This window comes from Pinus tabuliformis, chromosome J, assembly GCF_031772625.1.
Source record: "Pinus tabuliformis cultivar Carrire ecotype Pingquan chromosome J, CPIR1, whole genome shotgun sequence".
NCBI classification, from domain to species: Eukaryota; Viridiplantae; Streptophyta; class Pinopsida; order Pinales; family Pinaceae; genus Pinus; species Pinus tabuliformis.
In genome coordinates this window covers 823,801,880-823,827,268 of record NC_142295.1, presented here as the reverse complement: position 1 = coordinate 823,827,268, position 25,389 = coordinate 823,801,880, and the positions used below count along the sequence as shown (strand labels likewise).

General features: G+C 35.0%; 1 pseudogene; it reads right to left on the bottom strand.

Moving 5' to 3' along the window:
- LOC149229242 (putative galactinol--sucrose galactosyltransferase 1) overlaps positions 1 to 25,389 on the bottom strand; it is a 45,220-nt pseudogene that overhangs the window by 555 nt on the left and 19,276 nt on the right.

The following is a 25,389-nucleotide window of genomic DNA, read 5'->3' as shown; positions in this document are numbered from 1 at the left end:
TGGAGGTATCTCATTATTCCCTCTCTCTCTCATACTCTTGGACACTTAGATATTTCTTGGAGCACTTTGGCATTCGAGCAAGAAAAGAAAAGAAGGCAAGAGGAAGCAAGGATCAAGTAGGGAAAGGCAGGATCAAGAAACTATAATAGGCTTCATTGTAGGTATCAGCTTGCATGTGCATTTTCCTTGCTAGATTTGGCATGCATGGGATTGCATGTGTATTTTCCTTGCTATATTTGGCATGCATGGGATTGCATGTGTTTCTTTTCTACCATGGCATGGGTTTTGCCAGGTGTGATAGTATTTTTAGCCTATCCTTGCATGGGCTCTCTCATGTGTTTTGTGGGGGATGGTCGGATTGGATTTGAAGCTGAGTGGGGTGGATCTTCGAATTGAAAAACACATGGTGGTAGTGGTCCCTGAACCATACTGAGGATGCATGAAGCCACTGGCCTAGTAACCCCTGAACCAGACTATGGGTTGCGGTAAAGTGAGACTGTGTGCCTCGATAGGCCTAGGAATCCTTGCCGGTGAATGGCGGGATATACGGTAAAGCCAAGAGGTGGATTTTCTCTTCGTTGGACCTAGTGATTCGAGGATGGAATGCACGGTAAAACCTAGAGAGTATGTCTCAGTGTAGGACCTAGTGATCCCTGGATCTGACTATGGATGCATGGTAAAGACTGAGAGACTAGGAGGCATTCAAAATTCCTCACGGTGTAGGTAGATAACTCCGGTGGAATCCACATTGATGGGTGTTTTTGATGTGTTCTATGAGCCACATTCAAGCATGGAATATGGCATGGGGGTGATTGGATGGAGAGAGAATTGGCTCAGCCAATCTATGGTTAGGTGGAACGTGGTAGTCCCATCACCAGTTGGTTCATTGCATTATTAATGAGAAATTCATTCCCTTGATTTTCATGTGCAAATGTACTAATATATATATATATATATATATATATATATATATATATATATATATATATATATATAGATATGTATGTATGTATGTATGTATGTATGTATGTATGTATGGATATATATATATATATATATATATATATGTATATATATATATGTGTATATATATATGTGTATATATATATGTGTATATATATATACATATATATACATATATATAGATATATATATATATATATATATATATATATATATATATATATATATATATATATATATATATATGGATTTTGATGGCTGATATGTCCATTATATTTCTGTTCCTATTATGTTGTTTATATGTACATTTACCTCGGAGGGTATTAAAGAGTGGTATCAGAGTATGGTTCAAACACTTGGACTGGATGGGCTCTATCATAGGTGAAATGAAGAACAAAGGTTAAATTTTAGACCTTTCTGTCATATCTATTATAACTTTTCTTCTGTGGCATATTAGAAGTTGAAATTTTTCCATATTGAAGGTAAATCCCACTGATAATGTGGTCAAAATTTCAAATATTGTTTCACAATACTTTAGGAATTATGATCTAAGGAAGATGACCTTCCTGCATATACCTTTACATAGGTCATGTTGGAATTTTTGAAATAACTCATATTCTGTAGGCTTTCAAAAGCTAAAAAGTGTTCCACATTTAGGGGACATACACCTGATTATGTGGTAGAAATTTCAGATATTGGGTCGCAATATTTTAGGATATATGAGTAGAGGGAGTTGATCCTTCTGAATGCTCCTAAAATCAAGCCTCAAACAGGTCACACTGACATTTTTGTTATAAATTTTATTCTGGGAACTCTTAGGAGCTGAAATTTTTTCCACAATGAGGGGAAATTCCACTAATATTGTGATAAAAATTTTAGACATTTATTCGCTATATTTTAGGAGATATGACCAGTGGAAGTCGAGCTTTCTGGATACTCCTAGAATTGTGCACCAAATATGATTGTGTTGGTATTTTTGTTATAAATTTTCATCTATGAAATCTCAGAAGTTGAAACTTGAACCATAGTGAGGGAAAATACCACTGATCATATGGTTTAGTTTCCATAACTTGTACTACTACAATTTAGGATATATGCATTGAATCATTCACTATATTAGTTTGCATGCAAAGTGTTTGATGAAATACTTAAATGGTTCAATGATTAATTGCATACAAACTGTTTGATAAAATGCCCCATTGAGTATATTGTTTGTGGTTGGGGTTAATATTGATGTGTAATAGTATTTCTTTAGTTTATATGTTCTTACTTGTATGCAAAAAGTTTTCTATATTAGTTTGCATGTAAAGTGTTTGAAGAAATGTTTACATGCAAATGTAATAGTAGTAGTTGTTTGAAGAAGATGTAAAACTATGGTAATTTTTTGGATGACATAGTATTGTAGTATGATAATATGGATGTAGCTGATATATCCCTATTTTCATGCAAAGAATTTGAAGAGTCGCATGTATGGAATTTGAAAGGTTGCATGCAAGGAATTTGAAAAGTTGCATGTAAGGAAATGGAAAAGTGGCATGTTTTTAGTTATTATGTTACAAGTGGAATAAGTGCAATGTTATTGACTTAATCTCATACAAATTTATGAGAAATAAAAATTAATTTATTTTCAAGTGTGGTTAAATTTAGTATAGCCTTGGAGATCCCATTTCCATGATTGGGCATTGGAGATCAGGCCATTATAGTGGCTTCCTCCTTCTAGCTTAGTGTGGAACATGGATAGTAAGGGGGTATGCGTATAGGTTGTTAGTGTTGGTGAATGATGATTTCAAATTAATAGACACGATGTCTTGAGTTTTGGAACATGTGATTGACTGTGTATGAATTATATGTCGCTAACATGTTGATTTCATGATACCTACTTACATCCTTGTATGTTAGGTTACATTTTTGAATATTTTGATTACATGTATTAGTCTTGTAGCTTGATTACAAGGATTGATCACTTATGTTCGAATACATGCATTTATGTGTTAGTGTAGTTGATTTGGCATTGCTTATGCATACTGTTGGTTGCATGTGGAAATGTGTACAATGGAGTAATGGTTGTTGTTATGCATGTATGGTCGTGGCTATGATTATGCATGTATAGTAGGTCACATGCCTTGTGAAGTCATTCTATGCAATTTAGGTCATCATGATGCTATCGGTTGTTATGATGCTAATGTGTTGGATGAGATAGAGTAGGAGATGTAGATCATCATAATGAGGTTGCAACATTGGACTTTGGGGTAAGAGTAGATCATGATAAATGTATTGTATGTTCGACATGCAGGTATGTAAGTTAAGGATTTCTATATATGCATTAGGTTTATATACATTAGGTTTGTGCACATGTCTTTTGATGTTATGGTTACATTCATGATAGATGTTGTTTGATTAGTGTAGTTATATGCACATGTGTCGTATAGTAAAAGATGATAGTAACCTATAGTTGTATGCATTGCTATTATTGTTTTATATTAGATATCCTGATGATTATGTTGTATGTTGTTGATGAGTATGATATATAGCTTATTGTTGTTATATGTTATTAACTCGATGATTAGGGTCATTTCATTGAGATATTGATGTTATAATTTGGATTGGTCATATGCGTGATGGTTATGTTCATTGCCTTGAAGATCTTGACATTATATGTATTGTGTTAACCTGGTTTGACCTATGCAGATGGTTATGGTTGTGATATTCAGGTATGAACCAACATATTTGTGAGATGGTGTCATACTAATTTAGATTGACTTTGCATATGTGTATGATTTTATAATGTGAACATGCTAGTTAGATATTGTTATGGATATCATGATCTTATGAGTGCTTGAGTTGATGTCTTTGAGTGTTTGGTGCCTATTATGTTGTCTAATTAATTTATTTAACATGGTATGAATGTTTTATGAATTGCATAATATGAGTATGTGTTCAAATGAACTTGTTTTAAGACGATTGTACTAAAATATATGTGGTGAGATAGTTGATATGTACTTGAGTATAGTAGGTGATAGTTGTAGTATTATGACTGATGACTATGAGTTGACTATGGATTATGACATGATTGCTAGTCTTGGTAATGGTTGATTTCAAATTAACAGATATGATTGTCTTTATATTTCAAACATGTGTTTGACATGTGTGAGAAGTTGCAGGGTAACATGCTTGGTATTAGCATGACAAGGTAATAGTTGATGTGTCTATATAACTAACAGTTGGGTGGTGTGACATCATATAGTAAGCCTCGATTCCAACAAGGTAAAAAGGTAAAAGAAAGGAATTGGGCAAGAATTCCTTTGGCTATGTTTGGAAACCTTAATTTTGAACAAATGAGTGCTTTGCACATAGGAAGTCTTCTTAACCTTGATTTTGTTTGACATTATGTGGATATGTGCTATATTCATGAACATGTACTTGACAGGTATATTAGCTAGTCTTTAGCTACAGGTGGATTTGTTAAAGGATTGGAGTCCCTTGAGAGATGGCGTGGATGTGTTCAGTTGCAAGAAACATGCTTGGAACAACAAGATGAGGTAACTAGTGTATTGTTATGTTTATTTATGCACTAAAAATTATATGTTAATGAAAGCATGATGTAGGGAGTTGCATGGCAAGAGAGGTTTCCATGAAATCTTGAAGAAGGCTTGGGTTGAGCTTTCCCTGGGAACCATGGGGATTGAGTCATGGTGTTTGTTGTTAGTTTTTTTCTCTTGGTATTTTATGAATTTTTGAGCTTGATTTACGGCTTTGTTTATGTCTACTGTATGGCCATACCACTTTGTTTGTGGAGTCATGTTGTTATTAGTTTTTATGGTCTTCTTCTTATTTGTTTCTTGTATTGCCTTTTATGTTTTGAGTCTTGGGAATTGGTTGGGAAAAAGGAAAGTTAATGTAGCTCGAGGAGAGCTATGTGGTACCCAACAGGTGATGTAAGACTTAGATGAAGCTTTGTACATGAGTAAGCACAGTGGAAGGTAGAGATATGACAGTCGGTTGGACTGGCTGGGTCCATTGTGGTAAATGAAAAGGTAAAGTAAATGAATTTGAGGTGTCATATGCTTTGGCTATGTTGGGAAATGTTGCTCTCAATGCCTGTGCATAAATAAGGAAGTTCTCTTAACCTAGACCTTATGTTACCCAGCAATTATTTTATGATCATGATTATGTTGAAGTTTATATATGTATACATGTATGTATGTATGTAGTTGTCTGACAGGATCATGATTGTTTTATGCTAACATTTATATATGTATATATGTATCCATGTATCTATGTTACTATTTGACAAGGTTGTCAGCGATCATTCTTGTGGAGGAATGATTACTTATGCAGGAGAATGACATGAAGAGGTTCCTGGTCTTACGAGGAATCTATTGGGAAGAGTATTCACGACAAATATATGAGGTCAATATCATGTGAATACAAATTTATATTGTATGCTTGTATTATGTCTATGCTTATGTTATGGATAGGTTATACCGAGGGATACATTAGCAAAGTGAAAGCAGTGTTGTCTGTGACATGTTAGGATAAGCATGGATGAGATACCAGAAGCAAGGTTTCTTGGTAAGGATAGTGTCATTTTGGATGTATGGTACTGTTGTTATGAATATGTTGTATATGTGCATCTATGATGTGTGCACTTGTGATGTTGTGTATACATGGTGTGTGTAAATGTTATTTATGCAATGTTATGTACAGGATGGTACAAATAGTGTTGTATGAATGCTACATAATCAATACTGGGTATAGATGGTGTTAAGTACTATTGGATATGCGGTATTGTGTACATATTGTACTGTGTGCATGATGGATATGTGGTGCTGTGTGCATATGGTGCTATGCACATGTTGGGTATGCAGTGTTGTGTACAGATGATGTTATGTATGTGTTGGATATGTAGTGCTATGTACAAGTGGTGTTACATGCATATGGTACACTGGTACTATGTACACATGGTGTGGTGTGCACGATTGTAAAAGTGGCGTCATGTGCATGTGGTGATGTGTACATATTATACAAGTGGAGCTATGTGCATGTGGTGCTATGTACATGTCATGCATGTGGCGTTGTGTACATGTGGTGTCGCGTACATGTCGTGCAAGTGGTATTATGTACATGTGGTATTCTGTAGACATTATACAAGTAGTGTAGTGTACATGTGGCGTTGTGTACATGTTGCACAGATGGTGCCATGTACATGTGATGTTGTGCACATGTTGTGTAGGTGGTGCGGTGTACTGATGGTATTATGTACATGTTGTACATATGGTACTTGTTCATGTGTGGTATTGTGTGCATGTCATACGTGTTTTGTTGAGGGCATGTGGTATTATGTATGTGCATCATTTATTCGTGGTATTGCAGCGTGTGTACTCGTAGTGCTGTACTCTGTAGGTACATGTATTGGGTGGTATTGTACATCGGGTATAGATGGATGCACTGTGTTATACACTGGCAGTAGGTGTATGCGTTGTACGTCAGGTGTAGGTGCATGTATTGCATGGTGTTTTGTGTCAGGTGTGGTTGTATGTGTGTGATTCACACTATGCATATGTGCACCTGGTAGAGGAGAAGGCACTGGGTTTTTGTTGGGTGTGGCAATCGATCCGGTGTTTATACAAAAGAAAAAGGCAGAAGTAAGGATTGATGAAGGATAGGTATCCGTATTGTATTTCAGTTTTATTACGCATGTGACTTATGATTCTGGTATATGATGATTACATGTGAATTATGATTCTGGTTTATGATCTAGGATTCTGGTTTATGATCTAGTATTCTGATTTATGATCTATGATTCTAGTTTATGATCTATGATTATGGTTTATGATGGTTACATGTGATTTATGATTTTGATCTATGATTGTTGTGATTTGAGCTAACCTGATGTGATATGTTTATATATGTTGATTTGGTCAAATATGCTAGTTTGACTTGTTGCGACAGGAAGCGAATAGGATTACAAATGTACCTTATTGACGAGCTACCAATGAGGTATGATGTGAATTTATTTCAATTTATTTTGAATCTAATGGAAGTTATGTTCTTGGTACAAGAAGCATGAACATGCCTAGTTGGGTGGTTGAAATCAACTGCAAGAATTAGCAGCAACAACAAAGGAATTGAAACTTTCAGCAGTATGTTGGTAAAGCACTTCAAGAGTAGGGCCATTATTGGATAGTGGTACCCAATAGTGTCCATTGATTTCCATGAGAATGCTATGACCAATATGATGTGTTGAGGCAGGTATATGCCTTTGTTTCTGTATCTTTCGATGTGAGGAAGCCTTTCCAATGGATGGACTACCCAAGATGGGGGTGCTAGTGGAACTTGGAAGGTGAGTGACTACATGGAAGAGGTGATTGGATTCCTGAGGGATTGTGTAACAGAGAAGGGAAGTTCATGGATGGATTTGGTTTGGTCATTATCATTTTTAGATGGAATCAAATGCACATTCGGAGTGTGCCCTAGGAAAATGAGCCTGTAATTGTTCATTGAGAGGACAAGTGGTGCAGGATTATAGCGCTGGATATTGGATGCATATTTGAATTTGCAGTGGATTACTAGGAAGCAGGTGGATCCTGGTATTACTTTGAGGGTGGAGGTGTGAGCCTTTGGATTCCCTTGTTGCGGATGTAGGCATCATATTATTTTATTTGCTGGTTGATAAAATGTGCATATGTGAATATGTGTATATGTGGTTATTGTAAATACCGTAATGAGCTGTGTTATAAACCTCCATTATGCGGTATGTTTTCATGTTGTCATGATGTTTTGATTTTGAGCAAATCTTTCATTGTAGATACTGCAACGAGCTATGTTATAAAGATCCATGGGTAGTATGTTTTGTTTTTAACAGTCATGTGGTTAGAGGTGTCATTGAACATAGAGGATGGTGTTCCCACAAGGGGGAGGGTTCTGTAAAAACCCTGGTGAAAATTCCATGTAAAAATATATAAATACCACAAATGATGGGACATGCATTCCAAGCTGGATGGTGGGCAAGACACCCTAGGGGGGTGTTCATTTGGTTGTTTATGGCTAAGGAAATTGGCAAAGGTAATGACTAAGGCATTAAAGAGGCAAAAAGGTATTTTGGCACAAATATTTATGAAAATAATGGAAATTAGGAGAAAAGGAAGGTGAAAGGTCACAAGTTTCATGTGAGGAGGAAATTGAAGGAAAATAATGGAAAATGAAGAAAATAGAGGCCTCATTCATAAAAAGGCTTCTAAGAATCAGTTGGAAAGATTCTTCCTTTTAGAGGGAAGACTTGGTTAGTTTAGTTTTGGAGCTCTCTCATTATTCTCTCTATCTCTCATACTCTTGGGCACTTAGAGATTTATTAGAGCACTTTGGAATCAGAGAAAGAAAAGAAAATAAGGCAAGATGAAGCAAGGATCAAGTAGGGAAAGGCAAGATCAAGCAGCTACAACAGGCTTCATTGCATGTATCATCTTGCATGTGCATTTTCCTTGCTAGATTTGGCATGCATGGGATTACATGTGTATTTTCCTTGCTAGATTTGGCATGCATGGGATTGCATGTGTTTCTTTTCTACCATGGCATGGGTTTTTCCAAGAGTGACAATATTTTCAACCTAACCTTGCCATTTCTTGATAGCTTTGATGATATGGGTTCTCTCATGCATTTTATGGGGGATGGCTGGATGGGATTCGAAGCTAAGTGGGGTGGATCTTCGAATTGACAAACACATGGTGGTAGTGGTCCCTGAACTAGATTGGGGATGCATGAAGCCATTGGCATAGTAACCCCTGAACGGACTGTGGGTTGCGGTAAAGGGTGGGCCTAGGAATCCTTGCTGGTGAATGGTGGGATATACGGTAAAGCCAAGAGGTGGATTTTCTCTTTGTTGGGCATAGTGATTCCGGGATGGAATGCATGGTAAAGCCTGGAGAGTATGTCTCGATGTAGGGCTTAGTGATCCTTGGATCAGATTGCAGATGCACGGTAAAGCCTAAGAGACTAGGAGGCACTCAAATTCCTCACGGTGTAGGAGGAGAACTCTGGTGGCATCCACATTGATGGAGTTTTTGATGTGTTCTATGAGTCCCACATTCATGCTTGGAATATGGCACGGGGGTGATTGGTTGAAGAGAGACTTGGCTCATCCAATTTATGGTCGGGTGGAATGTGGTAGTCCCGTCACCAGTTGGTTCATTGTATTATTAATGATAAATTCATTCCCTTGATTTTCATGTGAAAATGTACTGATCTCTCTCTCTCCCTCTCTCTCTCTCTCTCTCTCTCTCTCGATATATATATATATATATATATATATCTATATATATATCTATATATATATATATATATATATATATATATATATATATATATATATATATATATATATATATATATATATATATATATATATATATATATATATATATATATATATATATATATATATATCATGCTTGGAATATGGCATGGGGTGATTGGTTGAAGAGAGACTTGGCTTATCCAATCTTTGGTCGGGTGGAACATGGTAGTCCCATCACCAGTTGGTTCATTGCATTATTAATGAGAAATTCATTCCCTTTATTTTCATGTGAAAATGTACTTATATATATATATATATATATATATATATATATATATCTATATATATATATATATATATATATATATATATAGATATAGATATATATATATGGATTTTGATGGCTGATATGTCCATTGTATTTCTGTTCCTATTATGTTGTTTATATGTACATTTACCTCGGAGGGTGTTATAGGATCCCTTGGCTAGAAATCATGAGAGGCTCTTATAACAATAGTCTTTTTGGAACTGTATAAACAATTCAATACACATTTGTTATTGTTACGGTCAAGGAAAAGAAAAGATTGGTCAGATTGTTTGTTTACTACAAGCAAGCATACACAATTCTATGGCACTGAACTGTAAAGACCATCAATACTATGACTCATACAAGCAATTATCCCATTATCAGGGAAATTTCAAGCAATAGAAGCCTCCATTGCTTGATGATACTGGCTGTCCAATTTAACATGACCACCATGGCCTGCACCTAATGTCTCGATAATATTCTAGACGTCCACTTTGACACCATTAATTCCAACACTTGCTAGATACCAGTGGACATCGCCATAAAATGAAACACAATTTTGGGATAGACTAAACCAAATCCATTTAATTTTATGCATTCTAATGCCTCATCTGGTTGGTGAAGAAGAATCTCATGAGGCTAAATAGGGAATGAAAAATTTGAATTATAATGCTCCATTTCAGAAACATTAGGCTTCACTCCTACCTAGTAACTAGTGATAGCATGCCAAAAACATATAATTCTCTTCTATATTGGTGAGATGATTTGCAAAAATGAAATATGAGCCCATAGAAATTTTAGAGTTCCACTAGAAAATTGATCATCAAAATGAAATTATCTTTAGATTATAAGAAATTTGAGAATAAAAGGGAAATTATCTTCATCTTGCAAGAAGATTTAGAATCAAAAGGAAATTATCTTTAGATTTCAAAGAGAAATGAATTATTGTCTTCAAATGTCATATTTGAAGAAAAATAAGGCCAAACTTACTTTGTTGTATTTCCAACTGGAGGAGGCTTTGCATTAGAGTCCATTTCAACAGATTTCTAGCCATCATCAAGAAGTAGAAACTTTGGAGGGGTGCCCCCTTTCTCTAGACTGTTAAAGAAATACAAAAAAATCACAAACATTTGGAACTGGACCCTTAGGATAAGGTCACAATGTAACTACATCTCGACAAGAGTTGATATATGATTAAAGAACAGAAAAAGGGGGCGAGAAAAAGGATATAACTTCTAAACCTTGTTTTACACCCTCAGCTATGACAGCTGTGTAAAATTTGTCCCATGTACAACACCCAAACCAATTGAGTCTATCAGGTAACTGCAAGAGAAATATTCAAATCATAAGGCTATAGAGAACCAACGAGAACTTATAATGACTTAGTAAAACAATACATGGATATGTGTCATTCTCAATTAAAATTCAAGGCGAGCTAAATATTCTAGCACATGGAACAAATTTAGACACCATTGGAAAGAACCAAGCTTCAATTCCATGAGAATTTACCATCTCTCTTTCAAGATGGGAAAATGTTTAAGAGTGTCTCTCAACAACACTGCACTATCAATAATTGATGTTAATCATATAACATTGATTCTGAAATATGAGAAGTTCCAAAAGAGAGGAAATTAAATAAGAAAGTTTTAGAATGCCTCTCAACAACCCTGCGCTATCAATAATTGATGTTAATCATATAACATTGATACTGAAATATGAAAAGTTCCAAAAGAGATGAAATTAAATAAGAAAATTGAAACATGGAAAGGTTCTCACTTTACTGCACTAGTAATCACTTCATATGGATCTGTTCTAGCACCAAAAAAAACTAAATAAACTCATTGAGTTGTCTCAACAATAGGATCTCCTGGAATGCCAAATATGAAGTAAATTCAAGAGACAAATAGAATGTCTATTTTACTCCAGGGAATTGAAAATTGAGTCATATTAAGAATTTTATTTTATACCATTCATAATCCCTACAATTCGTACCGCTTTCTAGACATATTTCAAGCTCATTGTTTTCATTTCCTTAGAAAACTCCCATGAAAGATCCTTCTAATAGTGGCAAGAAAACAATATATATTATTGGCTCTCCAATGCCATCACCCACATCAGTGCTCAAAGGTGAACCTTCACTTCCCTTAACTAGAAAAAATTGAGTCTCAAATCGGACATCTCTCCCATAGGATCCCATCCTTTGTGTCATACACCAGAGCTTGAAGTGGAAAAAAGACATAAAACGAAAGCCTTTACAAAAATACATATAAAATCATCCATCGTAACCCATAGAAAAGAATTGTGATCATGATAACCAAAAAATTCCCCAAAAAGTGCACTTCTTGCATTATCAGAATGCATTGTAAACATCCTGCACATTGAAGTTGACATTTTCTAAATACAAGACGTTGATAATAAGAATTTCATAAACTTAAGCATGGAATTTCAATAAATTAATAAAAACGAGTCTTGACAATAAAGAAAACATCCAAATTGAAAACAAAATATATTCTAATACAATAGTCTCCTACATCATATTTTATTGTATTATTAAGCATGTAATCTTTAGTATGTCCTTCAAAAAAATATATCAAAAGTTCAAAACCAAAAAACAAGAGATCCAAATATCATTATGGTATTTATTATCATACATGAACATGTAGTTTCTTTATATATTAACAAAACTCATTCTTGAACAAATCATGTTTCAACTAAAAAAACATAAAATGGTAGATTCCAATACCTAGCATTCTACTACTTTGGGTTTTACATAAGTAGATCATGTAAACTATTAGACTATTGAAAAAAATAACAATTAAAATGACCTTCAAATTAGGCTTCTGAATACAAGATCAATTTCCCAAAAAAAAAGTGTAAAACACAAAAGAAAATGGAGTTAGGCTTTTGAATACAAGATCAAATTTGTCCCAAAACAAAGGTGTAAAACAAAAAAGCAAATGCAACTATGCTTCTGAATACAAGATCATGTTCCCCAAAAAAGTTGTAAAACACAAAAGGAAATGCAGTTATGTTTATGAATACAAGATCATGTCCCCCCCAAAAGGTGTAAAACATAAAAGCAAATGTAGGATTCTGTTGCTTAAGATCATACAAAACCCAAATACATTTTGTTGTAATAGAAAAAACTAGTAAAATGTATCAGATGATTACCCTAGAGAAAGCCACATCAAAAAGGTTAACAACACAAACAACCTTCAAATTAAGCTTGATTTCGAACCCCTAATATTTAGAAACAACAATTTTCCATGAACAATTTCATTGCAAGGAATAACTGTTATACGAATGGGATAATCTTGAATTTTCTAGCCCTAATAAAACATCAAATATAGCCTACAAAACTATAAATTACACTACTGAAAAGAATATAAAACTCCCACCCCCACAAAAAACCATAAAAATTGCAAAACAATATATTTCAGTAGCCTAAATGGGAAAAAGGCATGAAAAGCATCCTGGAAAATAGGCTACTCAAAAGAAGATCAAGCTTCCTTGAAAACCAAATGAAAAGTGGCCTACATCACTAAGACATTTATGGGCACAAACAACCAATCAAAAAATTGTAATAACAATTATAAAAAAAATTGTAAGGAGAAACTCAATCAAAACCAGTACCCTTGATAAAATCAATAAACCTCAAACCAAAAAATAAAACAACTTGATGACTATCTTACTCAACAGATTATCAAGCCTTCAACATTTATGCACACAAACAACCAATCAAATTTTTTTAATAATAATTATAAAGGATTGCGAGGAGGATCTCCATAAAAATCAATAGCCCTGATAAAATCAATAAACAAAAAACCTCAAACTAAAAAGTAAAACAACTTGATGACTATCACAACCAACAGATAATCAAACCTTCACCCACCGCGCACAAGAAAAAAAAAGGAAAAAAGAAAATGGAACAAGAAAATAGAACCAAGAAAATCATTAGAATTTAAAATGGACATCAGATAGACAATATCTCTTTTATTGTTGGGGATTTCCCATTCTCATTAGTCACAACAAAAACTTGTTGCATGCAAAGGAAAACATTACCAACAATGTTGGATCATTGTAGATTCCTTATTAGGAGGTGAGAGAAAACCAATAGACACAGAGTGAAAATATGAGTGCTTAATTCACATATACCTCTTAGAATTTCAATTTTCTCCTACCCAATTCTCACAACTATTAGGAATTACCAATACTAAACTTTATGAAATTTCTAAAGAATAATAAACCACAAGAATGACAATAAAAATCGGCACAAATTATATTGAAATCCTTGTGAATAAGGTTGTATCAAAATGAAAACTCAAAAACTAAAATGAATTAGATAAAAGACACAAAAGCTAATCTACACTCTCTTCATGATAAGCAAAGACAACACCAGACTTGCCTGAACAACTTCCAAAATCCTTTTCATTAAGAAGATTCAAAGAATGCCTCACCTCCATCATTCATGCTATAATCATTGAAGATCCATAAGTGATCAATATGAAATGTTTTCCAAGGTGATAAAGTGGATATTAATAAACATTGGATAGGATTTGAACCATGATCTGTCTGCCTACTCGAAATAAAAAACCAGTCCACAACCCCTCCCTCAATATTACCTCCCAAATCATAAAAGACAAAGAAATAAATCTTTATGCTCATTGGCATTGAAAACAAAACCAACTGCAAAAGGTTGACCAACCCACAAGCTGATCAGAAGCACAGACAAAACTTACAGTATCAAATTCACAAAAAGAGAGGGAATCCCAACCCAAAATAAAATAAAAATTTCATACCATTGCTAAGAAATGTATATCAAAACCAAAAAATAAATATACATGCATATTAAAATAAAAAATGTCAAATCCTGAAGGTAAGATTTATAGAACTCGCTCAAGCTTCCCAATAGGAAAAATATGATGATTAATGCTCTAATCTGATGGACTCCCAAAAACGCATCGTTAACCATTCCCACCCCTGATGGAGGGGCCAAGGTGATATTCCCATGAACATTGGACAAAACACATTTCCCCAACACCATCAATTTCTTGTCCATCATAGAAATACCAGGAGCTAGTCATTTTCATAGCTCTTAGTGTTATCTCTGCGTGTAAATTTATATGTTTATGGGAGATATAACAATGAAATTATCATGCAATTACAGACACCCCTTCAACGAAGTATTAGCTGCGAATTGCTGAGAAAATAAAACCCCTTCCTACTAAAGGAATTTTATCACTGAGAGGACCTGTAGAGCATAACACAACAATGCAGATGAATTTTATTGAATATAGGGGTGAGATTTATATGGATTTCTTGTATGGTCTCCATCTCCTTAGCACTGCTTTGCTCTAATATATTGTCTATAAAACAAAGTCTCTTTCTTGAAAATGAGTCACGACTTGTGTAAAACTCACGAATTCGCTTCTTTGGTCTGATATATTGTTTATAAACCAAAGTTTCTTGCTCAAAAATGAGTCACGACCATCACGAATGGAGAATGAGTCTCTAGGTCAAAAACGATTCATTAACAATAGCTGAAAAAGTTCTTGCAGAAAGAGAGTTAGCAGCTACTCGATCATGATTAGGCTCTCCACTCTAAAAACCAAAAACACCTATTCCTGGGCACTACCGATCAGAAATATCTTCCTAGGAATAAACAGAGAGTGGTGGATCCGGTCCAAGCACCTTTCTCCACTGGTTCGAGGAGAATGCCTGATTGTTTTGATCTGAGTTTGTAGTTGCTAATTCTAGCCCCTCACAGTACTTGTGCAACGCTACCCAACAAAAAGAATCTCTATTAGAGGAGGCTCATAGAAATCTCTCTTGAATAGAAAAAACTTAGGGCTTTCGCTGGTCGGAACTCTTAGGATACTCTTTAAGGGTCGGGTTCTATAAGAATCAGTGAATGGGAACATAAGGAAGCCTGCCCCACCTACAATGCCGTTGCCATTTATGCCTAGTCATTCTGTGATAATATCAGAACGATGATTAATACCACTATGTAAGGAAGCCCATAGTGAAAACATCATCCATCGTAAGTTTGAAGGCACTGCGGAGGTTGTATGCCATTTTTCGACATGCACGAATGGAAATTGCATAACTTATACAAGAGAGTCCGCCAAATTCAACTCTGCCCTCAATTTTCAATTTGCAAACTAGGAAATCGAGGTCAATTGCAAAAACAAATCAGGGGGAAATGGAGATGACAAAAAATGGTTTGAAGGATTTCTATATTCGATGCAATTATGGAAAGTTATTCTTGTTATCCTAGCAAGCACAATAATGTGTGAAAGAGGCTTCTCAAAATTAAACAGGATAATGAATGATGATAGCTTTTCATTAAAGACAATAGATATGTTAATGTTTATGTCTCTTAGTGCACCTCACGCTCTAAATGAAGTAGATTATAATGTTATTTATGATGCATGAAAATAAACGAAAACTAAAATGCCTTTCTCATTGGGAAAATAGATTTATATTTTCAATGATGTAAGTCCAAATACTTTTGAAGATAATTGAATGAATAGAAAAAACATATGTTTACCTTTTCTTAATGGAATTTGAGAAATATATTTGTTTATTTACCAAGTTCTATTGAGATCTTATGGTGTTTTAATGTAGCCTCTCTTTAATTTTTTAAGATTTGTAAGATTTAGAAGGACACTATTTCATTTTGGCATTATTTTTTATGAAGGGTTTATTTAGTATACACTTTTCAATAGAAGTAATTTTTTTTTTTATATAACTTTTTATATTTGAAGAGTTAAATGAATACATGCCCTTCCAAATGAAATTAGGACCAACCCTTCAAATTTTATCACTGGTTAGTATACAAGTGATATGTCGTATTTAATAATAATAACAATAATAATAATAGCTACGATGCAACATAATCCCTCCCTCTACCTCTAATTAATTGATTAAGGTAGCGTGGGGTCCACATTTTAATGTTAGTGTGGCATCAAAATTGCATAGGCTTATTATTCTTTCTACGCTTGCCCTATGTCATTATTCTCATCTTTGTACACACACAACGAGAGCTACTTCCACACATCTTCCTCTGCCTCCACACAACTTCCTTTGCACAACTTGTCATTTTGTAACTCATTCGTTATTAACTACTAACTGTTTTGCCTCTCGTTCATAATTATTATCTGTTTTAATTAAGATGATTAACATTTTATTAATATAGGAAAAGTCCAATCCACTGAAATAAAATAAAATTAAGCTACTTATAGGCAAAATATAACATGTTAAAATCAAATAAAATTAAAGTTGTGTGTTACTAAATTAATAATAATTCATGATACAATGTAGAAGAAGCTCATTGCGCGGAAGTGTAGAGAAGTGCATAGCATCTTCACTTATCCACACCTCCACATAATGATCCATATTCTACATTTCTATCCTCCATATTGTTTGTATGCTTCCACACTAAAGACTCACACACTCTAATTTTTTTTTTTTTTTGGAACAAGTGTGTGAGTGCATAGTTTCATTTGAGTTCTCACTCTACACAAAGCACTAAAAAAATACATAGCCAAAATTAAAGAATCAAGTAACATAAATCTAAAGGTGATCTTAGATAGATTCCTCGAACACACTTTTCCCCATGGTCTTACAGAGATTCTCTATCCACAAGCTGCGGCTCTTAGGCTCCACTGAAATTGGACACACAGAGGAGTAATGCTCATGACTAAAACTTCTCGTGCACTTGCTTCAAGTAGGAGTTAGTGGTGTTTAATGATGTTTCTTTGAATATAGTATCCATATGGCAAAATTTTCCATGGGGCCATCTCATAATTCCAATCATTTGAGATCCCCATCGTAATGCTGGATATAGTTATGTACACATATCCTCCATTAATGCTTATTCTCGAATCAATACAATGTTATGCTGGCCATGGGTGACAACGGTTTCCAGAGATGTGTATTAATAGATGCACTTTCAATTACACGCTTTTAGATGGAAGAAATACAAGTGAGTTAAATTGCAGCAAGAACTATTCCATACACTTTTTTCCTCAGTAGTAAATTGAATAAAGATTGTGCATAGTGCGTACATAATTCTATACAAAATAATGTTGGAAATAATACTAAGAGGGGGGGGGGGTGAATCAGTATTAGTCAAATCAATAACTTTTTCTTTTCATACTCTGATTTATATACGCTACTTCAATGAAGGTAACTCGCATGTACACGCAACTGTATTTAAGGCAACCAACGTATATCCAACAAACTTATGATTTAGTTAATTCATCATATGTTGATCTTTAATCAGTGCATCAGTACTTCATTAACCATATAAACAGTAACCATGTGCAGTAATAACAAAACAAACCATCACACATAAGAAACACACATGAACACCAAGATTTAAGGTGGAAACCTAATGCAGGACAAAAACCACCTGCTGCTATCTTCTTTTAATATAAGAAAAAACCTATTTACAATCTTGTACTGGTGCAGACTCATACCAGTACGTAGGCACCCACCTATAGAAGGCTACAATCTTCTCTCATTTTCCAGCTGCTTCTGGAAGGGAGCTACAAGTGAGTTAATAGATGCACTTTCAATTACACTCTTTTAGATGGAAGAAATACAAGTGAGTTAAATTGCAGCAAGAACTATTCCATAAACTTTTTTCCTTAGTAGTAAATTGAATAAAGATTGTGCATAGTGCATACATAGTTCTATAAAAAATAATGCTGGAAATAATACCGAGAGGGGGGGTGAACCAGTATTAGTCAAATCAATAACTTTTTCTTTTCATACTCTGATTTATATACCCTACTTCAATGAAGGTAACTTGCATGTACATGCAACTGTATTTAAGGCAACCAATGTATATCCAACAAACTTATGATTTAGTTAATTCATCATATGTTGATCTTTAATCAGTGCATCAGTACTTCATTAACCATATAAACAGTAACCATGTGCAGTAATAACAAAACAAACCATCACACATAAGAAACACACATGAACACCAAGATTTAAAGTGGAAATCTAATGCAGGACAAAAACCACCTCCTGCTGTCTTCTTTTAATATAAAAAAAAACCTATTTACAATCTTGTACTGGTGCAGACTTATACCAATATGTAGGCACCCACCTATAGAAGGCTACAACCTTCTCTCATTTTCCAGCTGCTTCTGGAAGGGAGCTACAATCCCTTAGCTCTTGTACTAGCCGATCCGTTTAATAGTACGTAGGCACCAACCTAAAGAAGGCTCCATCCTTCACTTGTTTTCTAGCTGCTACTGGAAGGGATCTCCAACCCGCTTGCTCTTGTACTGGCCGATCCATTTACTAGTACATAGGCGCCAGCCTACAAAAGGTTCCAACCTTCACTCATTTTCTAGCTGCTACTGGAAGGGAGCTCCAACCCCCTAGCTCTTGTACTGACTAATATGTTTACCAATACATAGGCACCAACCTACACAAGGCTACGATCTTCTCTCTTCCTCCAGGGACCATGTTTCAGAAATTTTCAGACTAGATACTCCTGGTACACAACACTAAAGTTTGAAGGCCACATTTCATCAAATTTTCACACTGGACCCATCAACAACATTAAAGCTCAAAATCAATCACCACTACAATACAACCATGAAATACATCTGCATCAACCAATCACTGAAACACAATCATCAATCTATGGTATAAATGAAACAATCAATCACTGAAACCTCCGAACCTATGACACTAGTGCATCAAACAGTCACTGAACCTCTGACACAATTGAATCAACCATTCATTCAAATGTAATCAAATTCAACCAATCAACTGGAACAGATAGATCACTGTAACTAGTACATGGATTTGAACCCAGAACACTGCATCAAGAACCAGAACTAACTATAACATTAAAAGGCATGTGTTAGAATGTGTACTCTCTTTCAACGAATCAAACTTGCCTGTATGCGCTACTTCTGTTTGCCCAATCTGCATATAGTTCTAAAGATACTGAATCATAAAACCTATGAACCACAAACTGTAGCAATTAGTGACATTCTGAAGATCTACTATCATGTTACAGAGTTCTAAACAGATAGAAACAAGGATCACCCTTCTTTCTCAATCAATTAAACAATGAGACACAAACTTTTTATGCATTTAGTTTTACTTTAAGATCTAAGAAGAATTCATTGGTAGACAGTAGTAAACCAATAGCACTGATATGATAGACCAGTCAACCTTGAACATCAAGTTTTTCTTTTGCATACGCTACTTGGAAGAGCCGAACTAGCATGTATACGCACCTTCGCCAAAGCGAACCAGCGTATAGATATGAAAATACTTACTTATAACTTCGCTGCAATTCTCGATTTCAGACATACCCATATCATCACATATAAAGGATAAAACATGTGTTAGCAATAAGATCTAGCCCATCCATTATCAAATCACATAATTATAAGTCATTATGATCCTAATCCATCATTAGATCTCATCCATCATCAAATGCTCAGGTGCATATTTAGTCTAGATCAAGCAAAGCATCAGAAACCCATAACATGCATATTTTCTTTTGATATAACACTTCATAACATATTCATTTCTTGTGATCTTATGCCTTTGATCATCTCCTCCTTATATAGTTTTAGGCCTTTCTCAATACCTTGGACCAAAACCACTTAGGACCAAATACCTCAGACGAATACCTTGGACCAAATACCTTAGACCAATACCTTCGACCAAATACCTCGGACCAATACCTTGGACCAAAACCTCAGACCAATACCACGAACTAAATACCTTTGAACAAAACCTTGGTTTTCAAACATGTACGCTCTTTTCCTTTTGTGGGAATGCGTGTATACGTATATGCTCTTTTTTTCTATGTACCAGCGTGTATACGCTGTTTTGACTAAGTGGACTTGCGTATGCTTCTTAAACTGCTTTACATCAACCTTTTCCTTTACTTTATTTATTCTCATCAATAGACCTAAGTTCCATCTTCCTATTCTTCTATACCAATGTCATGTTACTTTTGAATAGACATGTTACATTGCAATTTTCCATATTACTTCTGAAATGATTCCTTTGAACTTGCATGCATTCTGTCACATCTGATATCTATCCTGTAGATTCGTCTAGTTACGTAGATTCATCTAGTTACCATATACAAGTGAGTTGTTCTGCTAAAAGTTGGTTGCCATCAAGTACAACACATGTATCATAATGCCAACAATCTCCCCCTTTGGACTTGATGGCAACCATGTTGGTGTTGATTACTGCAAGTTGTAGAAACTATTTAGAGATAACAAGAAATACCAAAATACTCTCCCCCTTTGACATCAAGGGCAAAGGGTGAACCAAGATATTCTCCCCTTTTGATATCGAGGGCAATGGGCTGACCAAAATGAAGACTTTCATATCTGAACAACTGAATATGAACATTGATCATGCTCCCCCTTTGTATAAGATGAGATGTGCTATACCATCCATGCTCCCCCTTTGTATAAGATGAGATGCGCTATACCATCCATGCTCCCCCTAAGCACATGCAGAGTCTGTATATTTTCTAAAAGAATAACATGACTCTATAACTCAACTATGTGAGTATGAGCTTCATATCATCAATGATTCATACATACATCAATCTCCCAATCAAGTGGGGATATACCACATGCATATACATGACTGAAATATAGAAATTATTACATCTTCCTTCCCATGCATAGTGGGGGTATAAATTACATCATATGACCAAAAGGACTCATTAAAAGACTATGACAGATAGAGACATATTATTACATCACCTGACCTTATATGACCTTTTCATCAAGTGATATACATGACCTTTAGAAAAAAGACCAAATTTCTAAACAAGACCATGATAGTCACCAGCAACTATCATACACCATATATGATTTGCACCATAAGCATCTGTCAGCAACATCTAGACCCACAACTTGTATATGTCCATCATCAGTTCCAAAGATATGACAAAGTAAATATCATCAACCTGTGACAAAGTATGTCGTATATAGATATCAACTCATCCTCTTGATCTCATCAAGATCAACTTGCTTCGTTTCCTTAGTAGAAAAAGCCTTATCATAACCTTCCATGAATCAACTAAGCATATGTCATATCTCCAAGAAGTAACAAAAAATCATTCACATCATATCATATGCATGTGAAAACACCATAGTCATCATCTATGATCATAACATCATCATCAAGAACTGCATGATCTTTCCACAAGAACCCTCAATATATCAACCATGTATCATCACTAGGGAACATCCCCCATCTGATAAGCATTAACCATGCTAATCAACACATGTGAGTATCAAACCTACCATCATAAAGAAAGAAGGCATATCATTATGTGACTAAGTAATCCGTGTCTCCGAATATCCATGTCTTCAAATAGCTATATCTTCATGAGACCTGTAATAACACCATTCTCTTGGCCAACCAACAATATTTATCAATATGCAACTTAAGTAATCATCCATGTATCTAGCATATTGTGTATCCATCAAAGAGATAACAATATGTAGCTAGCAAACCATGAGCTCATAGTCATTTTTCAAGGTTTCTTGAAACTAACAACAACAACAATCCTCAACCATGTGAGAGCCAAGAACTATAGGAATCCTGCATCATAACTGCACCATATGAACTTTATGCATCTTAAAATAAATGAGTGACTGAGCGTAAAATAATGAAGTTGTGTACTCAAGATTTGTACTTCTCCTTGTCCTCATGAAGATCACCATGTAACCAACATATATGTATTTTATGCATCATCAAAATTCATCTGTAATCACCGATAAATCTGAGCTTAATAACAACTATGTAACCCTAAGCAATACAAGTATCATCATCATAGGAAACTCATAACTTGAACATATCATGATGTATCATTTAAACACTTTAGCCACATAAGCATCATCACCATTAATAAGAATTATTAGCTACCATAGACTTCTAAACATAATGCCAACAATGCAATATTAGAAGCATAGCATATTCTCCTCCTGAACCTGTGCCACCTGTTCACTGTCATATCTGATCATTGCATATATCAGTAAGAAATATCAAGGCATCATCATCAATCAGATATACATCAAGTTATCAACAACTTATGAGGATCAAAAGCACTTCTAAATAACATCCACAGACTATAGTCATCTATCATCAAGATAGAAAAGATAATTGATAATTGTCTGAACCATATCAGATCAATTTTCTGAGTTTGTCCCACTGCTTCTTCATCAAACCAACATATACGCGACTATGCAGCTTCTAACTCACGTATATACATGACTTGTCTTCATGATAACTATGTATGAGAATTAGAACACTAAAATTTCATACTTTTAGTTCCTCTTGAGTCTGTTCTATCTACATATTGAGCTATGCCACATATTTCTAGTTGTACTTCCTTCTTCTTCCATACCTTGGAGTGTGATGATGTTTGCTCCTTTTTGTATGTTGGCTGAAATTTCCTCTTGCATTGTTTTGCTATATGCCCAAACTTGTTACAAGCATAACATCTTATATGTTTCATATTCCCTCTATAGCAGTTAATGGTTTTGTGACCAAACATATTGCAGGAAAAACAATATCCCTTAAAGTAACTAGAAGTTGATGATCTTTTTGTGTGATGATTATTAGCTTGAATCATTCTACTTCTGCATCTGGCTACAACATGTCCAAAATTATGACATATAAAACATTCAACATTGTTCATTAGAGGAAAGAACCGATTATCACTTCCATAGTTAGGAGTAAATGATTTTCTTTGAAGACTTTCTTTCCTTGGTTGTTGATGGGGTTGACCTCTTATATCCTTGTTGAGCATTTCAGACTTTGCACTAGATTTCTTTTCTTTAGTTTGTGAGCTAGATTCACCTTTAACAGTTTCATGAAAACCAAGACCAAATTTGATGGTAGGAGACCTTTGATTACTAAGAATATCATCCAAAATCTTAGTACTAACTTGAAATCATAAAATATTATCCTTTTCTTCTAATTTACCTTTTAGGATGTTTACCTCAACTTGATATTGTTCTTCCTTTTCAAGATACTGCTTCTTCATGATTTCTTCAACTTTTCTTCCTTCTTCCACTTGTTGCCTTAATTCAAGAAATTCATTTTCTTGTTCTTCAAATGCTTGGAGTAGTTCTTCATTCTGCTTATTTGAATTTTTGAGATCTTCTTTTAGAGAAATGACCACAACTTCAAGACCTTCACAGTAGCTAGTTCTTTCTATAAGTTCCTTGGTTGTTGTGTTACTTTCATTCACTTTATTTCTCAATGATGTCACTTCATCCTGCAAGCTTTGACTTTGATCTTCCTTTTCTTTGTACTGCTTCTTTATTTTGTTTCCTTCCTCCAACTGGGCTTTTAACTTGGTAACTTTTTCTTTGTAGGCACATTCCCTTTTATCAATTAGATCCTTTTGATCTCTAATTGTGTCTATGAGCCTTTTAAATTCTGCCTCTATTTTATTTCTTTCTCTTTTTCCCATAAGAGAAAATTTAGTTGTTTTGCTATCACTTTCATTGTCTTCAAATGAATAGAGAAATGTATCACCAGAGGATAAAAAATTTGTACTTGATAGTTCTTTTGCTTGGTCATCTTCATTATGAGGTGATTCTGAATCTGAAGAGTTGCTTCCACATAAAGGCCAATCGCTCTCCCACTGTCATAGTTCCCTTGAGATGTCTTCTTGTTTTGAGGTGCTTTCTTCTTTGGTTTCTTTCCCATTGTTACTACGGATCTCCTTCAAGCGATCAAGCTTCTGCCAAAGGACCTGCTCTGGTACCAATTTTTGGAAATAATACTGAGAGGGGGAGTGAATCAATATTAGTCAACTCAATAACTTTTTCTTTTCATACTTTGATTTATATACACTACTTCAATGGAGGTAACTCACATGTACACGCAACTATATTTAAGGCAACAAAAGTATATCCAACAAACTTATGATTCAGTTAATTCATCATATGTTGATCTTTAATCAGTGCATCAGTACTTCATTAACCATATAAAAAGTAACCATGTGCAGTAATAACAGAACAAACAATCACACATAAGAAACACACATGAGCACCAAGATTTAAGGTGGAAACCCAATGCGGGACAAAAACCACCTGCTGCGTTCTTTTAATATAAGGAAAAACCTATTTACAATCTTGTACTGGTGCAGACTCATACTAGTATGCAGGCACCCACCTATAGAAGGCTACAACCTTCTCTCGTTTTCCAGATGCTACTGGAAGGGAGCTACAACCCCCTGGCTCTTGTACTAACCAATCCTTTTACTAGTACGTAGGCACCAACCTACAGAAGGCTCCATCCTTCACTTGTTTTCTAGCTACTCCTAGAAGGGTGCTCCAACCCGTTGGCTCTTATACTGGCTGATCCATTTACTAGTACATAGGCACCAGCCTACAGAAGGCTCCAACCTTCACTCATTTTCCAGCTGCTACTGGAAGGTAGCTCCAACCCCCTGGCTCTTGTACTGGCCGATATGTTTACCAGTACATAGGCACTAGCCTATAGAAGGCTACGACCTTCTCTCTTCCTCCAGGGACCACATTTCATAAAGTTTTAGACTGGATACTCCTGGTACACAACACTACAATATGAAGGCCACATTTCATCAAATTTTCACACTAGACCCATCATCAACATTGAAGCTCAAAATCAATCACTACTGCAATACAACCATCAAACACATCTGCATCAACCAATCACTGAAACACAATCATCAATCTCTTGTATAACTGAAACAATCAATCACTGAAACCTCTGAACCTCTAACACTACTAAATCAAACAATCACTGAAGC